At 43.8% G+C, this 13,261-nt stretch overlaps 1 pseudogene; it reads right to left on the bottom strand.

Annotated features, from left to right (window-relative positions):
* Nucleotides 1–13,261, bottom strand: part of LOC139735434 (uncharacterized) — a 114,182-nt pseudogene that overhangs the window by 14,668 nt on the left and 86,253 nt on the right.

The following is a 13,261-nucleotide window of genomic DNA, read 5'->3' as shown; positions in this document are numbered from 1 at the left end:
GGTCGGTTTCATGCTCATGTTACCACAATGTGCATTCACGTTTTTCAATCCCATTCCTACCCCTAAAAAAAAGATGGAACAGATGGAACAGATGAACAGCTTCGATGCAAAAGTTATGAATTTTTTTAATTTTTGTGTTGGAACCGCTGGATGAGGAGACTACTACAGCTTGTGAGTCATATGCGTACAACAGTATAAAGAAAATGTAAAAGAAAATTCAACATATTTTCACTTTTTTCGCATAATAAAAGAGCACTTGACTTGCCTCTTTCTAAAGGCAGGGGGGAATAATATTACCCATAACATTTGTCGGTAACGAGTCAGGGGAATGTGTACTTTTTTCAAAAGATGGAATTTTGTGAAATTCTCTTTATATTTTCCTTGTATTGTTGTACGCATGTGACATCTAAGTTATTCATACACTGCAGTAGACTTCTCATCCAGCGGGTACTGCAAAAAAAACTTCAAAAATTCATAACTTTTGAACGGATTGTCTGATTTTCCTCAAACTTTCAATGATGTGTTCTACTAATATTGCTACATTCTCTCAATCCTTATGTTTATGAAGGTGAACTTGTCCTTTAAGATCTCGGCCGTCGATCGCGCGATCGCCGCGGAAATTTGCACAATGGTAGTGTGCGATGTAATCTACAAGATCGTATATTTAAATTTTCCAAAATAGTCTTCTTTTATTTTATTTTGATTAATTATGCTAATTTATGCGAGAAATCAGACTTTTTTATCTAAATCAGTAAATAAAGCTCCAAAAGTGCTCATTTTGGGTCTAGATATTCTTTGTAGCATTCTTAGCAAATGTACTTGAAAAAAAATCGGTATCAAAATTAATTTCTTATTTATTTTATTGTTTTATGAATTTCTTATGTATTTCTTTGTTTTTTCGACCTTTTGTTTTTGTTGTTTTTTTCAGCAAAATTTGTGGCAGACCCTTTTTGAAGCATAATACTACTAAAACAAATTGATTTTAGCCATTGAGAGTAAAAATAAGCATATTTATATGAACCATGTGATAAAACTCAATTTGTATTGACTTTGTACACAAAATCACATTTTTGAGCCATTTTCGGTCTCACGTGCATGTACAAAAAGTTATGTAACTTCAGAACCGTACCCCCGGGCGTCACAAATTTGGTGTCAAAATGTGCGGGAAACTTGAAAGAAAAAAGTCATAGAGCATCGCGGCGAGAGCATTGCGTGTTGCTGAGTAATCGCGCGAAATGTCGAGGGGGGGGGGGGCCTTAGGCCCCCCCCCCCCAGTCTTTTTAGGGTTAAGATATAATATCATGAATACTTAGTAAAAGTTTAGCTTATTGTTCAAAATCATTGCTCTCAAAATAAGGATATGGAGCAGGAAGGTGTAAACTCACTTTTCTTTGACTGGAGTCGTTTCGACCTGCTCCGTGCCAGTGCTGGATTTACTGCTAAACTTCCGCTTTCGGGGTCGACCACGCCCCCTCCTCTTCTCCACTGTCGGGCTGTTGTTCTTGGAGTCTTCTCTCGCCCTGTTACCGCGAAATTACACAAAGAATTTACAGGAACGCTGCCCATGTGCTTAGGTTTTCCTTCTTCGCTTTTACTGTACTTGAAACTTTTTTGTGCATTATATGAACGTGTCCTTTCGTAAATACTCAACCGAATACAAATATCAAGAAAAATGTGCGGCTTTGCACAGTCCAGCTTTAACACAAACATTGTGTGTAAGTGTAAATTTCATATCATAACAATGCTTACCAAACATGTTCACATTCAATTTTGAATTACATAAACTATAAACATAATAACAAATGAGTGCAGCAGAGTGAATCATTTTGACTAGCAATAACGACTCGAGCCTTTGTTCTAATACAAAAGACGGTCTTCACAGAAATTGCACTAGAATTTATAATTGAGACAAAGAGTATAAAAACTTCAAAGTAAAATATGAAAACTATTCTATTCTATTCTCTTTCTTAAATTGACCACAAAATTAACTGTGATGAGAGGCACGTCGAAAAAAACAAAACAAAACAAAACAAAACAAACAAAACAAAAAACATTACACACACAAAGAACATCCCGGAACTCTTGAAAAAATACAGGGGTTTCCCCAATCTTACTTTTTATCTTTCTTTTTCTGCAGTTTGTCTAGTTCCTTCTTCTTCTCCTTGTACTTCCTCTGCAGTTCGGCCAGTTTCATCCTCATTTCCAGCTCCATGGGGTTCATGTTCTCCGCCGACCCGAGCGGGGTGCCGCACGCCGAAACTTCGCTCCGACCTGGACGAAACGAGGACAAGGTTTACTGAGTGAATGCCTTGCAAAAGCATAGCGTCAATGGTCCACTAGCTTTGACGCACAGGAGTTTCATATTCGGCATCCTAGCTGTTGAACTCTATGCACTCAATTTCCTGATACTATATGTTAAATACGGGTCTAGGGCAATTACCCCCTGGGCAATTGCCCCTGACCCTAACACTAATCCTAATCCTGAACCTAATCCTAACCTTAACTTAACCCAAACTATAACCCTAAAACCTAATCCTAACCCTAAAACCTGAAAAACAAAATACAAAAACGTATTTTTGTAATTGAATAGATTAAGCCAGCTTGCTGCAGAAGTCAGTTGCCAACACCGACCCATAGAGTTGTGGAGGCATTTAAAATCCTAGTTTCCCTTCATTATTAAAAAAAAAAACCACCCACCCACCAACAACAGCAACAGCAAAAAGACATTGCCAATGTAACTAAAGTTTCGCACGCACCATTAGCCTCTTTCTTGATGGTGATTGGACATCTGATCTTCAGACTCAGCTCGCCTGGAATGCTGGGAATGACGTCATCGTCCAGGTCGCAGCCACCGTTGGACGCCATGGCGCTCACGGAGTTGCCTTGCAAGGGCGTGTTCGACTCCGTCGTCGTCGATTCGGCGTCGTCCGCCTGCTCGGAGTTCCGGTTTTCCGTCCGGTGTTGTTCTGAAAGATGTCAAAAAACGGAAAGGGGGGAGGAGTTATTCTTCATTCTATTGACTAGGATGGTTGGGAGAAGCAATTACTTTTACCCTTTTAAGTTATAATTTGTCTACAGCTTTTGCTTTGTTTTGTTTTATTGTTGTTGGTTTGTTTTTTTTTTTTTCATTTGTGAGCAATCAGTCAATGAGACTACATGAATTTGAACAATACTTACTTGGCTTCCCCACCACACCCCAAAAATTGTCAGTGTATACCCAGTAGTATATATATATATATATATATATATTTGACTACATGAATACACAAATATGTATTTTGTGTATTGATGAACGGTGTAATGGTTGAGACCGAATCTACTGGTAAGGTTACACATGTTAAAGAATGGAAAGCATCCCGACAATGAAAGTAATATGTCGGTGATTCTGAAAGATTAGTTCACTGAAAAACAGAAATAAAAGGAAATCCCAATGCACTGACCAGCCACACAGTTCCAGAATTCAGCTCTCGTGGCTAACGCCTTGCGTTCCGCTACTTCGCTCAGGAGCGCGATTCCCTCAATGGCAGCCATCTGGTCGGGATCGAGTCCGTCGACGGTGGAGGCAAACGTTTGCATCGTCGTCATCACGTTGGTGATCAGCGTCTCTCGACTCGTGGTCACTGGGATGCTGTCGGTCGGCAAAGTCGGCATCGCGGTGCTCTTTTCGAGCGTCGTGTCCGTGGGAGCGACCTCGGGCTGGTTGTCCGCGCATGAGTTGTCAGTCTGAGCGGGCGGCTCGGTCGGTGGGGCTGCCGGTTCATCGGGCAGCGTTTCGAGTGGAGTCCGCGGGCGGGGTTCCGCTTCGTCAAGGTTTGCACTGGTGTCTTTGACCTCTTCCTTCACGCATACTGTCTCGGTGGATGGGGATTCTGTTTGAATACTCACTGGCTGCGATTGCTCCTGCGGGCTTGCATGTTCACACTGCGTCGGCACTTCGGCTTTGGTCAGAATGCTGTAGGCGTCTGACACCAAAGCCGGCGATGATGACGACGCGACTAACAGTGAATCGGGCGAGTCCACAGTGACCACGTCGATGTTAGGTTCTAATAATACTTTCTGCTGACTTGCTTCGGTTTGTTGCGTCCTGAAAACTTTGGCACTTTTACTACTCACAGCGGCATCCGAATCGGTCTCCGATTCGGTCTCTACTTTGGCCGTCGGTGCGGGAGGCGTTTCCGCGGGCGATGTCTGCACGCTAGTACTCTTCAGGGCACTCTCCTTCTTGTCCTTGTCCAACCGTGACGACGGCACAGAGGCCATGCGATCGGGGAAGGGCTCCTTCTTCTCCTTCGAATCTTGGCAAGTTCTGGAACCCGGGGCCTGCGGCGCCGACGGTGGAGCATTTTCGTATAAGTAGGGGACAGGCGGCGTGTACATAAAGGGGAGCGGAGGGTGCTGGGAGGCCGCAACGGGAATGGCCGGCAGGAACGGGGCTTGCGAGTGATGGATGGAATGTTTGATATCGAGGGGCTCCTGGGAAGAAGTTCTAGTCCTGTCCGCTTGCCGACTCTCCGGTCGGCCCTCCCCCTTCACATCACCCGACTCACGACGATTCCGGTGGTGTCCACTGCCTCCCTTGATAGCATCTGGCGGAAGCTTGATGCCCCCGATCTCGCCACTGGCGTTCGTCTTCGGTTGCTCCTTCCGCATTCGCTCCTGCTGCTCGGCGTTCCTGAACATGTGGGCGATGGCTTCTTGGTGCTGTTGAATGATGGTCTGCACCTCCACGCTGGTGCCTGCGGCCGGCAGGTGCTGCAGGAGAGCCGGGTGCTGAGATGGATGCGCCGGGCCGGGCAGGGGACCGTAGGGAAACTGGTTGAGCATCAGCTGCTGGAGTTGGTGGCTATGAGGCTGCAAGTGCGGTGGGACAAGGTATCGTGGCCACACTGTTGAAAAAAAATAAAAGGAGTTAAGGCGCAGCCGTTAGTGACACATTTCTAGTTTGAAGCGTATTCCAGGAAACAATGACCCACTAAGATCAAAACCACTGTTTTAGACATACTGATACAGACAACATCAGAACTTTACGATATTTTCAGTTTATAAGTGAGACTTCAATATATCCTCCATTGAAGAAATAAACAATACTCAACATATGTATTCTATTAAGAGTGAAATATTGAAGACAAGATTGCCAAAGTATCTCGAGATTTTATGAAATTTCCAACAACATATGGCACAGGCCAATGACACTATTGTTTTTGCATTCTACGCACAGCAAAATTTCTTTCTTAAAACACTTTCCATATCTCATTCTTGCATCGAATCTATCCAAAAGAAAACTATACTGCATTAAAAGTCGATGAAACCTCCGATGACTTTTATTCACATTGGGAGGCATTTAACTTGCAACGTGGAAGGGAAAAAAAGGAAGAAGCAAATCTTACCAAGATTTGAAAGCGGGCTGTCAGGATGGGTCGGATGCGGCGGCACCAGCATCAGTTGGCCCGTGGTGGGATCCTGCGCCCAGTGCATGCCTCCCGGGCCGACGGGGAACGGCGATCCCCGAGGCGACGCCTCCAGGCTGCTGCTCGTGATGGGCGACGGTGGCAGTCCGTACGGCCAGAGAGGGGACGGGGTGGCACTGGCGTGGCTCGATGGTCGTTGCCAGTGGTGAGGCGACGTCGGCAGGTGCGGATGAATCGTCGAGTCCGGCCTGCCAATCGTCCCGCCTCCTGCAATTATAAAACATCACTCAGTGCTATGCAGACAACCACTTCACAAAACCTTTACGATTTACAACTTCATCAGCTGGTACTGCACATGGGAAGAGCAGTGAAAAAGGTCTTCAAGTAAGCTTCGTGCAGGTTCCGAAAAGAAAAGTAAACGTGTTCTCTACATTGCATTATACAATTGTCACTGCGGTCTTGGGAGCTATGACTGGACTTTGGTATGGATGACGTTTTCATTTCAAAGATAGTCGAATTTTAGTGCATCCTCCCTCAGAATATATCCATTTTCATTAAAAAATAATAATAATGGCAGAAAGGGTAAAACTTCCATATAGACGTGTTAGAGGAAGATGTGATATTAGAGTATCCCTTGAAATTCCCTTCTTTGAAAATTCTCACTCCGTCTTTCAGTCCAAAGCGTCTTCTTTGTCTGGTGACTGGTTCTTTAATACAATGAGCTCCGTGTTGGCACGAGTCCTTGACCTGGAAAGGTTATAAATTACTCAGATCGCAATATCTTTCTGCCGATACTTTAACCGAAAAGAAGTAGGGAAGTTTCAGAAATATTCCCTCATGATTTCCCCTTCAACAGAGGAAAAACAAAAAAAACAAAACAATAAACAGAGCGAGATACTGACACCTCTCGAGATCACCTAGAAGTCTCCAAGAGATATAAAATTTAAGTACCGGGCAAAAAAAAAAAAAAAATCCTCAGTACACGTCTTTTGAAGCATGGCAGTGATTGAACAGATTAATGTCGACCAATCCGGAAATCAAAATAAAAAATTGATTGGCTACTGTCCGGACAAGGGGAATCTTCATTCAAGATCTATGTTACTTTTTTTCTGCCTTTTTCCTGGGGCAGAGAGCAAAATGATTAATGCCTATACAGTGTCACCGCCACGCACGCGAGCTTACCCACAGGAATCACGCGACTTGGGTATAATTTCACTTCCGGAGAGGGTGGAAGGGCTACAGAGTTTCGCTGGGACCTTGGAAAAGGGTGTCTTTACGTGTTACATCCGAGGAATTATAATAATAATACCCACTACACTTGACACAACTACACTTAATTTATCGTAACCCAATACATTTGACACAACTACACTAAATTCTGATAACCCAATACATTGGAGACAACTACACCAAATTCTGATAACCCAATACATTTGACACAACTACACCAAATTCTGATAACCCAATACATTTGACACAACTACACCAATTTCTGATATTAACCCAATACATTTGACACAACTACACCAATTTTTGATAACCCAATATTCGACACAAGTACACCAAATTCTGATACGCGATGACTTTCATGAAAGCGATCATTCGAATGAGAGCTGAACCATCTGCCTACGAAAAAAGACCATATTGTCGTTTAAACGATTACGTAACCCTTGACCTTGGCCTTCAGAGTGGTAACTTGATGATGACACAAAATCATCATGATAACGATGACAACAGTATGCTTATCATAATAATAATAATAATAATAATAATAATAATAATATAAAGAAGAAAAAAAAATCATCGAATCCTTCATTTCATCTTATACCATGTACAATGTTTCGACGTGCAGGCTCGGTTGAGGTCATCGCACTTTAAATAACTTTTATTGACGAACTTTCCTTCGACATCTCAAAGTTGAGCATTTTATTTTGGAAAGAGGAATACCATTAAAGTGGGTATGTTTCTCGTCACAAAACAATAACAACAATCAAAATAACATATATCTGATTTATCCAGGGTAGCCTGTCTGACGTATGCGCTATTCTCTTCGAGGACCCTGCCATTATGATAAACCCAACATTGCGGGCTGCATTAGTAAGACCATCTGGGCCCTGTTGCATAAAAGCTGACATCATACAAGTAAAAAAATCAAAAAGAAGTCTTTGAATATTCAAGTCTGACTGGCTGATACTTGAGTTCCGTTTAATTTTCTGACTTCTGTTTTGATCGCATCTTTCATACTTATAATGAATTTCACCCATCACCATTTCATATCACATGACACGCTGTTTTTATCACAAACGAGGAGGTAGAGCCACAAAGATATTTATCAGTCGAACGGGATGACATGAGCTTACTTACCTCGGTGACTGATCGCGTACGGCCCCGGTGGTCGCGTTTCGGTCGATCGGCCGTGGCCCCCCGATGCTGGGACTCCCGACATCTGCCGGGGCCGATCGTCATCGGGCTCTCCGCCGTCCGTGGAAGGCATAACGCGACTGACGTGCGGACTCGAACTCGCACCTAGGCGGATGACAATACGACAAAACGGTTCCTGATCAAGTCAACGAATCGATTTAAACACTGAGAGATTTTGTGTGAAGTTTTTTTTTTTTCTTCCCTTGCCTGGTTTTCTTTTCCTTCCTTTCCTCTTCTCTTTTCCCTACACGTTCTCTACAATATTCTCACTTGATCTATATTCTAATAAACATTAGATCTGAGGGCGGTTTTATCTATAATGTATTCATTATACACATTTCAACACCACTGAAAGATGACGAGAAAGTTTACTTTCAATATCCTTTGAGAGCGAACTTTAGATCTGCGACGCGAACGCCAAGACGACGCAGCCTCTCGGGTTGAACAATGGAAACGATTGTCTCGCGCATGTGCAGAACATTATTTGTAGCGTAATAACGTCGTCTTAAGCGTTCACGTCGCAGATGACAATGTTAGTGATGACATCTGCTCATAGGGTTACATGGGAATGATTTTCAAGTTTACTGCTTGTCAAACAATCCCCTGTTCCTTTAATTTACTGGAAAGACAGGACAATACTTACTTCTGGAGCTGTTACGAGGGGGGATCCTGCCCTGGGACCCGCTCGAGTCCCCATCCTGCCTTTGCTGCGCCACAGCAATGCCGATGGGTGGGCAACGCCCGTCAGACGCCTTGATCCCCGGCGTACCCCTGCCTCCTAGGACCGTCCCTTCGCTGGCACTACTGCTGCTTGGGACTTTCTTACTGCTGGACGACGTGTGCGTGTTGACCGTCGCGTGACTGGTCACCAGGAATGGCTTGGAGCTGGGAGTGGACACCAGAGGCGCTCCTGTCCCTACCTGCATGCGGTAGGTGCGCTGCCCATGAGAGCTGTCCGGAGCATACTATCATGCCTCGCCATCGCTTCGTGGGCCGCGGACGACGGAGTGAAGCACTCCCCATGGTATGTGGGTATGGGAAGGTTGGGGTCAGTCCTGGCCCGGTCGGCAACCAGGGCCATCTCGTAATACAAGTTCGGATGCGCGACCCTCCCGCCGGCCAGTTCAAGCCGCCGGTGTTCTTCGCTCGTCACAGACTTTTCGCCCCCATGGCGGTCACTGTGTCGCGCGCTCGCTTCCCTCGGAGAGGCTAATCCGCTGAACGAGGAGGGTTCGTGTGGTCCCGAAACGTGCCGCGAACGTTCGGCATGCTTGCCACTACTGTGGCATGTAGTCCTATCCGACTTACACTCACTCCGCGGCACTTTCACTCCACCACAGGATCCATTCCCGCTCGAGTGTCTTTTCGGAGCGTGGGACTCTTTCTTCTCACCATCGTCTGTTTTCGCATGTCTATTCTCCTTTGCTTCCACTCCCGAGGCATGCACCTTCCCACCATCCACCTGATCACATGGTGACGTACTCACAGATTTGGTCTCTTCCGTCTTACTTCCGGTTTCGGACTTCTCTGCGGACAGATGGCCGACTGGACCTTTCCACGTGTCCTTTTTCGCGCTTCCCGTTTCCCCCGATTTTGATTTTCCGCCGACGGACACGGGAGACTTACCCCCCGAAGCCGCGGAGGGTGAAGGTGACGTCTTGGACTTGCTCTCCTTCCCGACCGATATTCCCGTGGTGGCGTTTGTTGCCGGTCCGGGAATGAACTCCCCGGGAGCGGGAACGAACGTGGTGGCGTGGACCTTGGAGCCGCTCCTTGGCGCGTCCTTGTTGGATTCCTTCTCTAAGCTCAGCTGACATGTGTTTGGCAAATACATTGGCATGTAACCCAGGTGGACTGCGCTGGTGTTGGGCGGCGACGACGTGGACGTTGACGTCGATGTTTCACTGGACGAAGTTGTAACGTGAGGACTGACGCTAGAGGGCGCCATGCCTAATATCGGAGAAATGTTAAAAAGAACAGCAGAACAGTCATCACGATGTCTATATTGCATGATTTTATGTTCAGTATCTGTCTCTCTCTCTCTCTCTCTCTCTGTCGCGTGCAAGTTTTTACTTCGTCAAATTCATTTCTAGACAGCCTAACAAAGCTTCTGTCTGTTAAATTCGGACAAGGAACAGTTCCGAAATGCAATTCAAATTATCATAATACACTAAACACATCAACGTCGACTTAATCCCAAATGTTCATGTCAGTGTGCGTGCAGTGCGGGGATTTCCTTGCAGAAAATTTGACTATGGTTTTAAACACAAACACTGATCCCAAGCGAAAGAGAGAGAGATGGAGAGCTTGAGCTTTATTAAAATTTCCTGGAGTGAAGAAGAGTCCTTGTAGTGATAACGTAAAGATGGGGGAAACAAAGGTCTAGGGGAAAGAGTAAGGTTTGCAACATACGTCCTACATCATTGACTATAACCTCTGATCATCTCTACAGACTCCTCTAATGAATTATGTTCTGCGAATGGCCGTCGAAAAAATAGATGCTGTGTGGGCACACACGTCCCGTCCTGCGCCCACGAATATTTATCGTAAACTCAAAATAGTTAAAATCATTTTGAGAGGTCTCTTCTGACGGATCTTCGGTCCTTGAACTATTTTATGCTGTCTTGAACTTTTCTGGCTTCCCTTCTGTTGCTGCAGATTCTGCTTTTCAGTCTTTATAATTTGTTTGATTCAATTCCCTCATATCCATCCAATGTCTGTCTTCATATTTCTTTCTTTCTTTTTTCTTAGGTCAAAACTGACCATGGTATACTCTGCTTCTTCTTTTTTCCATTTATAATACTTTGTTAATGTCGCTGTTTTTGTCGTAAATGTTCTTATGGATAATATTCTCGATATGTTCTATCTTGCTCGTTTTACTCTACTATTTCAAACGTGTGATGATTTCAATGTTCCTTCTAACGGCGATCACGGTTTATTCAAGCATGTAGTTTTTATAGTGGACCCCGTCATATTTCAATGTAATATAAACATTTTACATCTTAACCCTAAAAAGACTGGGCTATTTTGGTAGCTCGAAAGACTGGGGGGCCTCAAGGGCCCCCCCCCCCCCCCAAGATCTCGGCCGTGGATCGCGCGATCGCCGCGGAACTTTGCACAATGGTAGTGTGCGATGTAATCTACAAGATCGTGTTTTTAAATTTTAGAAAATAGTTTTCTTTTATTTTATTTTGATTAATTATGATAATTTATGCGAGAAATCAGAATCTTTCATCTAAATCAGTAAATAAAGCTCCAAAAGTGCTCATTTCTGGTATAATTATTCTTTGTGGCATTCTTAGCAAATGTACTTGAAAAAAATTCGGTATCAAAATTAATTTCTCATTTACTTTATTGTTTCATGAATTTCTTATGTATTTCCTTGTTTTTTTCGACTTTTGTTTTGTTGTTTTTTGTAACAAAATTTGTCACAGACACTTTTTGAAGCATAATACTCCTAAAACAAACTAATTTTAGCCATTGAGAGTAAAAATAAGCATATTTATATGAACCATGTGAAAAAACTCAATTTGCATTGACTTTGTACACAAAATCACATTTTTTAGCCATTTTTGGTCTCACGTGCATGTACAAAAAGTCATGTAACTGCAGAACCGTACCCCCAGGCGTCACAAATTTGGTGTCAAAATGTGCGGGAAACTCAAAAGAAAAAAGTCATGGAGCATCGCGGCGAGAGCATTGCGTGTTGCAGAGTAATCGTGCGAAATGTCGAGGGGGGGGGGGGCCTCCGAGCCCCCCCCCCCCCCAGTGCAGTTAGGGTTAATGCGATATAATTTATACACATTTTATATTACGAAATCAAGAAAATCAATTTAAAATGAGGGCTGATAGATTTCCTGTCCACGTCATCGGAGTGAATTTGTGATTTGCCAGCAGTGTGTAAATCCCATCAAAGCATCGATCACGGAAGCAATCATCATTAAAACATTAAAATCGGGAAGGAAGACGCTATAAGCGGGGATTAGCGAGTTATATGACCATTTCCCAAACAAATTTGAGGTAAACAAAAAACAGCCGCGCGGGTATTTTCTCTCTTGCCATAGTGATACGAGACAATTCTCACGTACAAAGTAATACAGACGTTGGTGTGTGTGCGTGTGCGTGTGTACCTGTGTCTGTATAGGTACGTGTGTGAGTTTGTCTGCATCACGTTGTGCATATGTGTGTTTGAGTTTGAGGCATTCGTTTAGATTTCAAGAACCACATGACATTTGAACCGGATTGACGTTTTCAAACTGTTTTGTTGAATCACACGTAACAAAATCACTGCAGTATAAACGTTATCACTTTACAAAGCTGCGATATTATGTCGTCAAGCACAAAACATAGAATCATAGTAGACGATTAAACTGTGCATGTTTTGTTTTGTGCCCTGTTTGTTTGTGTGTGGGTGTATTAGATTGAAACATAAGGTAAACAATTGACATAAGCTAGATCACCCCGCAATGACAAAGAAAGTTATCCGGACTGGATGATTTGTATGACACATGAACTCCTAGTAAATAAATTGGGTTGTGTGTACCGTCATCTACTTGTACAGCATGGAAACCTACGTGTACTGGATTGTGCGAGAGTGATTGCTTATGTGATTGTGTAGATGTGTGTGTGTATGTGTGTGTGCACGCGTGCGCGCGCGTGTGTGTGTTGTGCTTGTTGTTCATGAGGGCAAGAGAATGAGTGTTTTTGTGCAGGAAGATTATATTGTACTCAAATCTCAACCGGATCTGCGTCAATTGAGAGTATACATGTATTATTCTTATCATGCTGAGCGCTCAAAATCAACCGTAATCCACACGAATGAGTGGTGTTCTAAAAGGGACTGGTAGCTTTTGCCATTTTCTTCTGACGGAGTGAACATCCTAAACATGTCTTTTTCAGAAACGGTGCATACTAAAAAGCTCTGAGAGTTGGCTGGTTTATATATTCTTTACTTTACATTTATTATAATTTTTTTCGCAAGTCTTCAATACATGAATCCGCAGGTGCTCAAGCAATATAGCAACGGGGGTAACAATAATTCGGACACTTTTAGCTTTCTCAATCACCTCGATGGAAGATTACACAGAATACCGGGGATGTAGTAATGCTTTGTGGCATCCCCTGATGTTTACATTGACGAAGTAGATTCCATGTTTGTTGTTGGCATTGCGAGATAGGGCAAGAATATCGTGAAACAAAAAAATATTTCCCGCAGACGAGATCTAATTATATTCCATCTTCGCTGCATGAAAATTAGGGCATATTGTGTGTGTGTGTGTATGTGTGTGTGTGTGTGTGCGTGTGTGCGTCTGTTTACTGGCGCGCTCAAACGGATGGCCGTGTTTCTGAATTGTGCTGTACGACTCAAAGCCCTGAATTAATCATTGTCACTGTATGTTTGCGGGAGGGGAAAAAATAGACAACACAGCGGG

The sequence above is a fragment of the Diadema antillarum genome, unplaced genomic scaffold (assembly GCF_040938485.1).
Source record: "Diadema antillarum isolate AM-2024a unplaced genomic scaffold, OU_Dant_1.0 seq00000578_RagTag, whole genome shotgun sequence".
Lineage (NCBI taxonomy): Eukaryota > Metazoa > Echinodermata > Echinoidea > Diadematoida > Diadematidae > Diadema > Diadema antillarum.
The sequence above is the reverse complement of the archived record's forward strand: the minus strand, read 5'-3'. Positions and strand labels throughout refer to the sequence as shown.